This window comes from Acomys minous (genome assembly GCF_964271855.1).
Source record: "Acomys minous genome assembly, chromosome: 2".
In the NCBI taxonomy this organism is placed as follows: Eukaryota; Metazoa; Chordata; class Mammalia; order Rodentia; family Muridae; genus Acomys; species Acomys minous.
In genome coordinates this window covers 36,742,018-36,754,942 of record NC_140484.1, presented here as the reverse complement: position 1 = coordinate 36,754,942, position 12,925 = coordinate 36,742,018, and the positions used below count along the sequence as shown (strand labels likewise).

The 12,925-nt window shown below is 44.0% G+C and overlaps 1 long non-coding RNA gene across 1 annotated transcript in view; it reads left to right on the top strand.

Annotated features, from left to right (window-relative positions):
- LOC311579560 overlaps positions 1-12,925 on the top strand; it is a 53,384-nt gene that overhangs the window by 1,101 nt on the left and 39,358 nt on the right. The window contains exon 2 of the long non-coding RNA XR_014773193.1: positions 9,677-9,756. This is a non-coding gene — a long non-coding RNA (uncharacterized lncRNA). The remainder of the gene's footprint in view (positions 1-9,676; positions 9,757-12,925) is intronic.

The following is a 12,925-nucleotide window of genomic DNA, read 5'->3' as shown; positions in this document are numbered from 1 at the left end:
TCCCATGAGTAGGAACTGGATATAAAGAAAACACACAGCTAGGGTAAATACTTATTAAGCACAACCAAAGAGCCTTGGGTCCCAATCTTCCTAGCTTAAAGCTATGGCAAATCTGACAGCTTCTCTAAACGTGGCTCTCCTAAGCGACAGTTCCAGTACACTGTTTTGCAAACACTTAAGTGGGTGTCAATACAGCCAATAAATATTTATCAAGTCTTCCCTGGAATAGGCAAGGGAAGAGAAGCAACCTAGTTCTTGTATGTCCCTCCTCTTCCTGAAGCAACTTCGTAAATGTTTGATGACATGAACAGATTGTTCTATAAACGAGAACATTTATCAGAAGCCTATCATTTGACCTGTCTCACTCTGTGGAGCGGTTTCTCTAGAGTCCACAGCTGAGATCCTTGCCAGGGAGGTCAAACACCTGGGCAGGATGTTTGACTGGTCAATTGTTGCGCCTCTCACAGGGTCCGACAAAGTGTTACACCTGTTGTATGTGCTCAACGTTCAGCCCTAGCCACTGACCTCTAGAGAGGACAAGGGTATATGAATCAGGTTCCATAAACTTTGCTCTTCAACAGTAAGATTCAATGGGCATGTGGATGACTGAACCTCTGGTCTTCCTGGCTATATACGGCATGGAAGCTTTATGCTGCCTCCTCCATTATTTTTCATAGGTTCCTTTTTTTTTTTTTTTTAGAGATATATTATAAATTTAAAGCCAATGCATGTGTTTTCCTTAGTTCTGTGAGCCACCCTAGCAAATTAATCAAGCCCAAAGAAGGACAGTAAGAAGCCTAACTTAAAGTAAGTTGGCCAAAAATTTAAGAGGCAACTTACTCTTTCCAAGGGGTTCATAAAGTATGGGAATCTGTCTTGTGAGAGGCCTCAACCTGTGGGATCTGTCACTATCTCCAGGTAGATGGTGTTGGCATTGACGTGAATTAGAGGACACCTAGCTGAGCTATGTTGGAAATCTGTGTGGTGAGTAAGACACACACACACATACACACACACACATACAATCTTGTGTCATAACTGTGCTGTGTTGAGTGGGAGTGGGAAGAAAAGAGTACTTGTTTATTATTAGAGAAATCAAAGGAGTCAACCCTAGAAGGGTTTGCAAGCTCAGCCCTCCCCTGGAATTCACGCATTCATCCAATTCATCAAGGATTCATGCATTCATCCAATATACATCTTCATTGGGTACCTACAGCAGGTGCTGAAATACACTCTCAGCTTCAGTGGGGGTTTGTAAGAATCCATTAGTCAACCAAGAACTAGTTGAGTGTCTACCATGCACTCCGTGTACATTAACAGCCCTGAGGCTGGCCCCTCAACCCTGCTGAATGCTAAAGAGGAAGACACGTACCATTACCACCTGCATTCCTGTTGCCTCAGCTTGGCCTCATATACTGCCTGGAGTAGGGAGAGCAGTGGCGGAAAGTAAAATAAATGGATGACACGGTTTCACCCAAATTCCCTGTCTCTCATGGAAAACCATGAACACACAGATCCTGAAGGTTTGGTGTTAAGCATAACCAAACTAAAAAACTAATTCGCAGTGGCCTTAAAAACGTTAGCGGGAGACTGTGCCCGCTGCCTTTGTGGGGCATGACTGCTGACCCCCAGCGGCTTCTAGAGAGATGTGGCTGTCCATTTTTAGACACCATAGAAAGATGTATTTCTGCCTGAGCCTCTTCAGAGCATTGTACATTTTTATAAAATTTTAAAACAACACAGCAGGCAAAAGAATACAGGTTTTCCTTTCCTTTTATCTCAATATAACTGTGTATGGAGGGCAGGAAGCCAAAAAGTTCATGTCCAGAGACTCAGATGTTATTTGTAGCAGCTTAATGAGCAAAACTTTTCTGGACATTTACTCATCCATTCACCTTAACATCTACTCATAGGTACATAGTAGGTGCTCAGCAAGGTTTTGTGGGGGGGAAATGAATGAATAAATGAATAAACCTAATGAATGAAATATCTAGATCAACCCACAATCCAACTAGCTTCCTGAGAGCCTAGTGTGACTCCAGGATTTGTATCAGTAACTACCTTGTACATTCTCCACCAGCGACTAGAAACAGAGAAGCTTGTAATTCTGCCCTCCCCCACCCAGGAGGAAGAAAGTAGAGGAAATGGGGTGGAAACATTAAAAAAGATGACTCAAGCCAGTGTGGCAGTACGTACCTGTAAGACAGGCACTTGGTAGGTGAATGCAGGAGACTCAAGAGTTAGAGAACAGGGCCTGGAGAGATGTTTCAACTACTGCTCGCAGTTCCCAACACCCATATAAGGCAGCTTCACAGCCCGCTGTGAGCCATTTCAGAGGCAGGGGATCCAAAGTTAACGTCATCCATATTCAAATGCACATACCTCCACACAGATACATACAAATAAATAAATCGTTTCTAAGAGATCAGCCGAAAAGGACACCATCAATAGGACAAAATGTCAGCCTACTGAACAGGAAACGATCTTCACCAGCCCTACATCTGACAGAGAGCTAATATCCAGAATATTTAAAGAACTCAAGAAATTGAACACAAACCAACCAAATAACCCAATTAAAAGTGGATACAAATGGAGCTGGAGAGATTGCTCAGTGGTTAAGAGCACTGCCTGCTCTGCCAAAGGACCCAGGTTCAATTCCCAACACCCACATGGCAGCTCACAACTGTCCATAAGTCCAACACCAATGTACACAAATTAAAATTAAATAAACTATAAAAAATTAATACAAAGCTAAACAGAATTCTCAATAGAGGAATCTCAAATGACTGAGAAGCACTTAAAGAAATGTTTAACATCCTTAGTCATCAAGGAAATGCAAACCAAAATGACTCTGAGATTCCATCTTACACCCATCAGAATGGCTAAGATCAAAAACTCACATGACAGACAGTACATGCTGTCAAGGATGTGGAACAAGGGGGACACTCCTCCTTTGTTGGTGGGAGTGCAAACTTATATAACCACTGTGGAAACCAATCTGGCACTTTCTCAGAAAATTGGGAATAGTTCTACCTCAAGACCCAGGTATATACCCTGGGTATATACCCAAAAGATGTTCCACCATACCACAAGAACACTGATCCAACTATATTCATAGCAGCTTTATTAGTAATAGCCAGAAACTGGAAACAACCCAGATATCCCTCAACCGAAAAATGGATAGAGAAAATTTGGTACATTTACACAACAGAATACTACTCAGCTATTAAAAACAAAGACATCATGCAATTTGCAGGCAAATGGATGGAACTAGGAAAGATCATACTGAGTGAAATAGCCCAGACCCAGAAAGACATGCATGTGTGGTATGTGCTCACTTACAAGTGGACATTAGACATAATGTATAGGATAACCATGCTACAACCCTCAGACCCAAAGAAGCCAAGGAAGATGGAACGAGGGAGCTATGTGGGAGAGAAGGTAGGGAGGGTAATGAGGTAGGATCATGTGTGGGGAGGGAGGAGGCGGCGGGGTAGTAGGGGAAAGACTTGGAAAGAGAACAGAAATCAATGGGGGAACATCTCTGGGATGGGGGAGGCCCCTGGGAGTCAATGGGGGTGACCCCTTCTGAGATCCTTAACAACGGGGGTCATAGAGCCTGAACTCAGCACCTCCTGTAGCCAGGTGGGACTTCCAATGGAGGGAGAGGGACACCAATCTACCCATAATACCTTAGACCCAAATTTGTCTTGCCTACAAGAAGTGTAGGGATAAAGATGGAACAGAGATTGAGGAAATGGCCAACCAATGACTGGCCCAACTTGAGACTCACCCCATGGGAGAAAGCCAACTCCTGTTACTATTAATGATACTCTGCTATGCTTGCAGATGGGAACCTAGCTGCCTTCTGAGATGCTGTATCTAGCAGCTTATGGAAACAGATGCAGAAACCCACAGCCAAACAATAGGCTGAGATTGGAGAGTTTTGTGCAAGAGTGGGAAGAAGGGACTGAGGCAGCTGGAGGGGTCAAGGACACCACAAGATGACCTATAGAGTCAACTAACCTGGTACCATGGGGTCTCACGGAGATGGAACCACTAACTACAGAGCATGCACGGGCCAGAGCTAGGCCCCCTATACATATGTAGCAGATGTGCAGCAAGGACATCATGTGGGTCTCCTAACCATGGGAGTTGGAGTTGTCTCTGACTCTGTTGCCTGCCTTTGGATTCCTTTCTCCTAGCTGGACTGTCTTGTCAAGCCTCAGTGGGAGAGAATGTGCTTAGTTCTGTGTTACTTGAGATGTCAAGGTGGGTTGGTACCCCTGAAAGGACTCCCCCCTTCTCTGAGAAGGAAGGGAGGATGGGGAGAAGAGGCCATGAGGATGGAACTGAAAGGAGAGGAGGGAGGGGGCTGGGATCAGTCTGCAAAGTGATTAAATTAATAAAAAATGTTAAAAAGAGAGAGACCAGCCTGAGCTACATAGGAATGGGGGGGGGGGAGTCATGGCAGGGGAGGGGGCTACTCAAATCATGAAACAGTTCAACAGTACTAGAGAGGTGAAAATCCTTAGTTTCTTGGACTAACCCAGATCCCAACAGTCACCTAAGTAATTCATAATTACGTACTAAGCTTTTGCTGTGCGCCCTGAGCTGTGGGTTCCAAGTGACTCAGCACACACGCTCCAGTTCTTCCAGGTTACTTTCTCTGATACTCATGGTAGACTCACCATCTTGTCTCTGACCAACTTCCCAGTTCTCCATCTCTCTGCCTCTGAGTTTATAGCCCTAGGCAAACATGATGGTCACCATGCCCTAGAAAATACCTGGCATGCCTTTGCCTGTTCTCTCTTGTCACAGACATCCCTCTGACGTCACCTGGGAGTGAAACCTAAGCCCCACATCCCAGTCCCACTTCAGCAGCACAGGAAAACTCACACAGCTGTGCCAACCGATGCCATTGATAATACATGACCCAAACCCATTTTTCCTACTTCAGTAAATGGCACCCCACTACTCCCCTCCAACAGACACTGTTCAAACTCACTCTTCAGTTTCCCTTCTTTCTTGTGCCCCACATGCAAACTATCACCAAGGTAAAAATGTTATTCCACCTGAATCTACAACCTCCTCTTCAGCTCTCTTGATTACCTCCTTGCCCAGATCCGTGATCTCCTACCTGGAGCACTAAAATTGCCTCTGAGCTGGTCTCTCTTTTATGCTTGCCTGCTTCTGTTTCATTCACTGGTAAAACCGAGAGGAACTGTTAGCTCCTCACCTGGACTGCAGACTACCCTTGCCTTCAGGATTCACCGGTCTCACTTTAACCACCAAAACTCCAGACTTGGCTTTTGTCTTCACTTTCTGGATTTCTCTGGTTACAAGGCTGCTTTGCCTACTTTTAGTAGAAGAAATGTGTATTGAAAATGGTGCCTTCGTAAATAGTTATTACTTTAAATGGTGAATAAATAAAACACAATGGGCAAATTGTACCAAAATGGGAAACTCTCATAATAGCAACAGGAAGATGCAGGACTCAATAGTGTATTATGACGTAAGCAGTGTAATGATAAACACAAAGCATGGAAGATAACAACAGAAGGGGCGAGAGTCTTCCAGCGTCACCCTTTATAATTCTCCTCATTTGTCTACAGAGTCCAAGAAGTATAAAATGAAGTGTAGTGCCTTGGTATTTAGAGTCAAAAATGGTAAACTTTTTTTTTTTCAAAAGAGAAACAAATTATAAATCTTGTCAAAGATTGTTTTATGAATGAAATACTTTTCATATTTCTTTCTTTTGTAGCTCATTGTCCTTTGTCTTATTTACATGGTGTATTACATTGACTTACATATGGTGAACAATTCTTTTATCTCTGGGATGAAGCTCACTTGGTCATGATGTAGAATAGCCTCAATATGTTCCTGAATTTGTGTTGCAAGTATTTTGCTGAGAATCTCTGCATCTTTGTTCATCTATCAGAGAAATTGGTCTGTTGTTGTTGTTGTTGTTGTATCTTTACCTGTTTGGGTACTAAGATAGTACTGGCTTCATAGAAAAAATTTGTCAGTGTTCTATCTCCTATTTTATGAAATAATTTAAGGACAGTAGGAGATCTTCCCTTTCCGTTTGACAGAATTCAGCAGTGAATCCATCTGGTCCTAGGATATTTTTGATTATGGCCAAGAAATCGAGAAATCAAAACAAAGAAAATTAACACACCAACATTCCACATGCTTTGAAATAATGACAAACTAGGAAAATACATGTATATAATGAAGATAAACTAGGAAAATATATGTTTATAATAAATTTCATTAGTTTTTCTTCCTATATAAAGTTCAATTTCTAAAATGGCTTACATATTATTCAGTTAATTTCAATATGACTCATCATATGAAAAAATGAGATGTTGGGCTTCAAAGATGGCTCACATGTGCCCATGCTCATAAGCATACACATACACACATATGTGCATACATATATAAAAAATAAAACTGAAGTATCTGTTCAAATAGATAAACCACAAATAGTCTAAGGCCTTGTTTTTTAAGAATGAAAAAAAAACAAAAAAAACAAAACAAAAACCAAAGCTAGGCATGGTGCTGTAGCCTTTAATCCAGTATTCAAAGGCAGAGGCAGGCAGATTTTTGTGAGTTCCAGGTCAGCCTGGTCTACACAGTGCTAACGTTATTTTTATAAAAACTCTTTGTTTCTCGGTTTCTCTCTTAACCAGCTACTACATATAACTGAGACTCTCTTATGTATTTTTAACAATAAGCTTCACAACACAAGAACTGAACAGCTATCACTCTATTCTTAGCCCTCTAAGCTAATCTGGTTCCCTCCCATAGTACATTCCAGAGATACTTTCATTTTGTAGCTTTCCCTGCTCTGGCTCCATCTTCTGACCTCTCTTGGACCTCTCTCATGGCTGAATCCCCTGGTTCTACCTCTAACTCCTCCTCCCCTGGCTGGTAGGAAGCCCAGCCTTATTCTCTCCCTTGCTCAGCGGTTGGCTGTAAGCCACTTTACTGGCATATCAGGGGACAATAGGGGTTCAGTGTTTACACAACATTGAGACAGGAGATTCTCAGAACAAAGACTGCAATCAGATATGTGGGGTACAGAAATCAGCATTTGAATTACATAATAACATTATAGCCTACAACATAGCTAGCTCCAGGACATTCAGGACTACACAGAGAATCCTTTTTTTCAAACGAAGAACAAAAAATGAATGAAGAGAACTGAATAGTTGTCCCATCCCACAGGACATATCTAACAGGTTCTCAGAAAGAGGGGGTGTGGATGAAAGAGAAGGGACAGAGACACGAGGAATACAGAGCCAACACAATGAATCCGGATCAAGGCTCAACTTTACTCCACACAAGGCTGATTTATACAGCAAGAACTCCATCCCTCCCAGCCCAGCTAGGCACGCTGAAAAGAATGCACTCCCCTGAACTGCTCTTAAGTCAGAACTTACTTGTTTCTTTAACAACACAAAGATTAGCAACTCAAAGAATACAATATGCAGCACAGTTTCCCTTTCCCTCCCCCAGGCACGCCTCCTCCTTTTCTCTTCAGGAAAGGGGAGGCCTCCCATGAATATCAACCAGTCTTGGCATGTCAAGCTGCAGTAAGACTAGGTCATCTTCCCCTATTGAGGCTAGACGAGGCGGCCCAACAGGGGGAAAAGGGTCCCAAGGGCAGGCAACAGAGTCAGAGACAGCCCCTGCTCCTGCTGTTAGGAGTCCCACATGAAGACCAAGCCACACAGCTGTTACATTTGGGCAGAGAGCCTAGGCCCATCCCATGCATGCTCTCTGGTTGCTGGTTCAGTCTCTGTGAGCCCCTGTGGGCCCAGATTAGTTGATTCCGTAGGTTTCCCTGTAGTGTCCTTGACCCCTTTGGCTCCCACAATCCTTCTTCCCCCTCTTCCACAGTATTTCCCCAAGCTCCGCCTAATGTTTAGCTGTGGGTCTCTGCATGTTTCCATGAGTTGCTGGAAGACACCTCTTTGATGATGATTATGTTAGGCTCCTGTCTGCAAGTATAGCAGAATATCATTAACAGTGGCAGGAGTAGTCTCCCTCTCATGATATGGGCCTCATAGGTTGGCTATTCCCTCAATGTCTGCTCCATCTTTACCCTGCATACATAGCTCGTAGGCAGGATAAATTGTAGGCCAAGGTTTTGTGGCTGGGTTAGTGTCCCAGCCCCTCCATTGGAAGTCTTACCTAGTTACAGAAGATGGCAGGTTCAGGTTCCGTATCCCCCATTGCTAGGAGTCTTAGTTGGGGTCACCCTCATAGCCTCCCGGGAGTTTCTATTGTCCTAGGGTTCTAGCTCACCCCCTCCCCATCCCATTCCAGCAGTCTCTTCCAGTACTGCTCCCCCAACCTGGGCCCTCCTGTTCTTATCACCACCCACTCCTCCACCCAGGCCCCTCCCCACCATCCACCCAGAATGTCTACTCTAGTTCCCCTTCTCAGACAACACATCATTTTAAAGCATAACATTCCACCCATGACCCATAAATCTCATGTTTACTTTATAATGCATATTGTTGCATTTAGACCTCATCTAAAGGTCCCCAGAGTTTAACAGTGCCAGTTGCTCAGAAGTCTAAATCTCTTCCGAGACTCAAGACAAACTCGTAACTGGGACCTCCCATAAAATCAGAAAACAAGTAATACTTCGAACATATAATACCTGTCTTAGTTAGTTTCCTATTGCTGTGGTAAAATACTATGACCAGGGCTGGGCCGGTAGTGGCACACGCCTTTAATCCCAGCACTCAGGAGGCAGAGGCAGGCAGACTAATGTGAGTTCTAGGCCAGCCTGGTCAACAAAGCGAGACCAGGACAGCCAAAGCTACACAGAGAAAACCTATCTTGAAAAGTAACAAAAACAAACAAACAAATAAAAACCAATATGACAAAAAAAAACAGTTGAGGGGGGAAAGGTATATTTTGTTTATGCTTCCACATCATACCTCATCACTGAATGAAGCCAGGACAGAAACTCAAACAGAGCAGGAATCTGGAGTCAGGAGATGATGCAGAGGCCATGGAGGGGTGCGGGCTGCATACTAACTTCCTCCCATGGCCTACTCAAAAATGACTACCCGCCCAGGGAATGCCACCACCCACGCACAATAATCTGAGCCCTCCCACATCAATCATTAATTAAGAAAATGTCCCACAGGCTTGGCTGCAGCCTGATCTTCTGGAGGCATTTTCTCAACCGAGGCTCCTTTCTCCCAGATGACTTTAGCTTGTGTCAAGTTGACATAAAACTAATCAGAACAATATTTCAGAGTAAACATTCTCATTCTAAAGAGAAAAATGGGGTCATAATCAAAGTTTAGACCTGAAACAGAGCCGTTCAAAACATGTCCAGCATCTAAGCTCTTGGTGGCATTATAGGGACTCACAACAGGCACTTGTGGTCCTACCCCCAAGCTCTGTTGCCTCTCTTTGGGGCCTGTTCCCTCAGGAGCAAGTGTCCCCTGTTTCTGACATCTCCTGTAACCTGAGGTCTCCACTGCAACTTAGAATTTATCTTCATAGCTTTAAGCACTGACCTCTTGGGGCCTCCAGGTAGGGACTCCAATCCAGCCACACACTGCCTGGCTTCAGTGGCTTTCTTGAGCCTTAGTGCAAGCTTCCATGAGCCCCTCATTCCTGAATCCTGCCTTCCCTTCCACAGAATCAGCCCCACATGGATGAAGCCAACGTCTGCCCTCAGCCTGAGCTGTACTCTTGACCCCCTCAGGGCCACAGCTGCAGGTAAGCTTGCAAGAATTTCGCTGGGGAATCACTCACCTGGGAAACCACCTTCCACCAGGCAATCTGAAAGCTCTTTGTTTTAAGAAACACTCCTTTCAGGTGAATTTGCATTTCACTTAGTAACTCTCCACAGGTGGGATCCTGCCCTCAAGGCCTGCTTCTTCTGTCCCAGAGTGTGTCTTCTACTTAATGACCCTTAGCTCTTTAACAGTCTCTGACACTCTCTTGGCACCAGCCTTGTTCCTTTCACTTTGTTTTGTTTTGTTTTTGCTTTTGTTTTCTTTTTTCAAGACAGCATATCTCTGTGTGGCCTTGGTTGTCCTAGACTCACTTGGTAGACCGGGCTAGCTCCCCTTGCCTCTGTCTCCTGAATGCCGGAATTTTAGGCGTGAGCCACAGTGTGTGTGTTGGTGGGTATGGGGGCTTATCAGCCTTCTTCTTCATGTTAAACTCACCCTTGCTCTTTTCTTCACCTAGCTGGACATTTATCAATTCTTTCATTTTCTTTCCCTGCTCCCGCATATAAGTAACTCTGATCTATACATGAGCCATAATCATGACACAGCCTGAAAAACTGTGTTGTCCGGCGATTTTCTCCAAATGACTTAGTCCTTTTTTTTTTTTTTTTAAATTATTTTAAATCAGCCTTATACAAGTGAGGACGCAGCCAGATTCTTGGTCAGATTTTAACAGGAAGTGGCTTTTAGTCTGGTTTCTTCCTTCCTTCCTTTCTTTTTTAATGTGCACTGGTGTTTTTCCTGCATGTATGTCTGTGGGTGCCAGATCTTGGAGTTACAGACAATTGTGAGCTGCCTTGTGGGTGCTGGGAATTGAACCTGGGTCTTCTGAAAGAGGAATCAGCGCTCTTAACCTCTGAGCCATCTCTCTAAACCCCTTAGTCTAGTTTCTAATAGAATCCTTATTCTGAAATCTCTTGTCTGCATCTCCACGGGCATTCTGGTCTTCTAGATGCCCACCAAAATACTCCTAAATCATGCTTTCCTTACAGTATTCTGGGTCTCCACTCCATGCACATTGGAGTGCAACTCCAAACTCATGCACATTCCTTCTACAAGCAAATTGCAAGGCCCATGAGCCATATGGCCAGGCTTAGCACAGCAATGACTGTACTCTTTATCAATTTTTTTTTGTATCAGGTTTTATTTTTAGTTTATTCTTTTTCCCTGTTGCTGTGACAAAACATTTGACAGGGAAGGGGTGGGAGTCAGAGGCAGGCAGATCACTGTGCATTCGAGGCCAGCCTGGTCTACAGAGTGAGTCTGGGACAGCCAAGGCCACACAGAGAGACCCTGTCTGGAAACTGTAGCTAGATCAGGCATAGAAAACAAAACAACAACAACAACAACAAAACCAAAACACTAATTCTACAGTCCTGGTGCCCTTGTGCCTCATGCTTTTCACGAAGGGATTACTGATGCCAGGGAAGCTGGTAAGATGGTGAAATGACGGCGTAGCAGGTACTCTCTGGGCACGGGTGTGGAGACTTCAGGACACAGTTGCAAGACAGGCAGTGCTTCTTTTGGTGTGGGACAGATCCCAGCACCTGGCAAGAGGTGTTAGCTGGCAGCCTCTGACACTTCAGGTAAGCCTTCACCATACCCAGTGGTATCGTGAGGAGGGAAATGGCCCAGCGTCTGAGCCACCACTTGTTGGAGGGCTCTAATGCCCTCAGGATCCTGATCTTGGTCAGTCATTTTTGGAGCTTCAATTCTGGCTCTAAGCCTGTGCTTGCCTAGTACATATCAGAGTCCTAGTGGATCCATAGAAGTTCTGTCGCTAGTACAGGGTCCATATGTACCCAAAATACTATTATAATGTTTATTTTAAAAATAATCATTATTCCTTAATGTCAGCAAATACCCAGTATTCTCATCTCCCCAACTGTCCCATGTTTTGCTTGCTTCCTTTACAATTGGCTTACATGGAATTAATGCACCTCTTTTTAGATTTTATTGTTATTTTTATCTTATGTTATGTGCATGCCTGCAAGTCTGTCCATGGACCATGTATGCACCTGGTGCCCATGGAGGCTGGGAGAGGACAGCTGAACCTCTGGGACTGCGGTTATAAACCACCATGTGGGGACTGGGAATCAAACCTGGGTCCTCTGGGAGAACAGCCAGTGCTCTTAACCATCGAGTCATCTTTCCAACTCCTGGATGATCAGAAAGGGAAAGTAGAGAGAGTGGGCAGTGAGGATGAGCAAAGTACAATGAGATACATGTATAAAGATGTTTAAATGCAGGCTGGGTGGCTTAATGATGAAGAGAGCTCTCTGCTTTCCTAGAGGGCACCAGTTCACGTCCCAGCATCTATACTGAGCAGCTCACAGCAGCCTGTGATTTCAATTCCAACTCTGGAAAATCCAATACCTTCCTTTGTACGCACCCCCACACATGGCATACATTTACAGAGATACATATGCACATAAATAAAAATAAAAACAAATCTTTCTTTAAATGAGTTTTTTAAAAGTCTTAATACATCTATTATCCTATATGCTAACTGAGAAAACTTTTAAAGCATTTTAAAATTTAAAAACAAATGTAAAATTCAGAGGACAATATTTTCATTGGCAGAGGAATAGTATCAGTTTCAAGTCTGGGATTATTAGCTCACCAAATATGGATTCTTGGTCAGATTTACAGTACTTAACATGTTTTCATCTAATGGAGTGGTCCCTAAATCCAACTAGAAACAGGTTGGCTACACCCATGACATTTGTGACATTATTGCTAAATCCGTAGGTTGGTGTAGCTCTCAGACTCTCTCAGAGAAGCTTTTAGTGCAGTGGACAGTGGGTAAACATAGAAACTCACAATCGATCGAGTGTAGAGAGTCAGTACAACGTGCTCAGCTGTGAATAGCTATCTATATTACACCCCATTCCCCCAAGGCTCCTCAACTAGAGGTGGCATCTCCTGGGCCCTGCCCCCTTCTGTGCTGTTGCCTGACTTGGTCTTGAGCAGGCAATCAAAGCTACTGTGAGTACTTGAGTGAGGCGGTCCCCTTATGTACAGAAACCAGTTCTGCCCCATCTTCCGAGCCTTATGCTCTTACAATCTTCCATCTTCTATCACCCCACAACCACACCCTGCACTAAGGCCATGTTTTAAGACAGTCTTTCCCAACCTTGTGAACATACTCT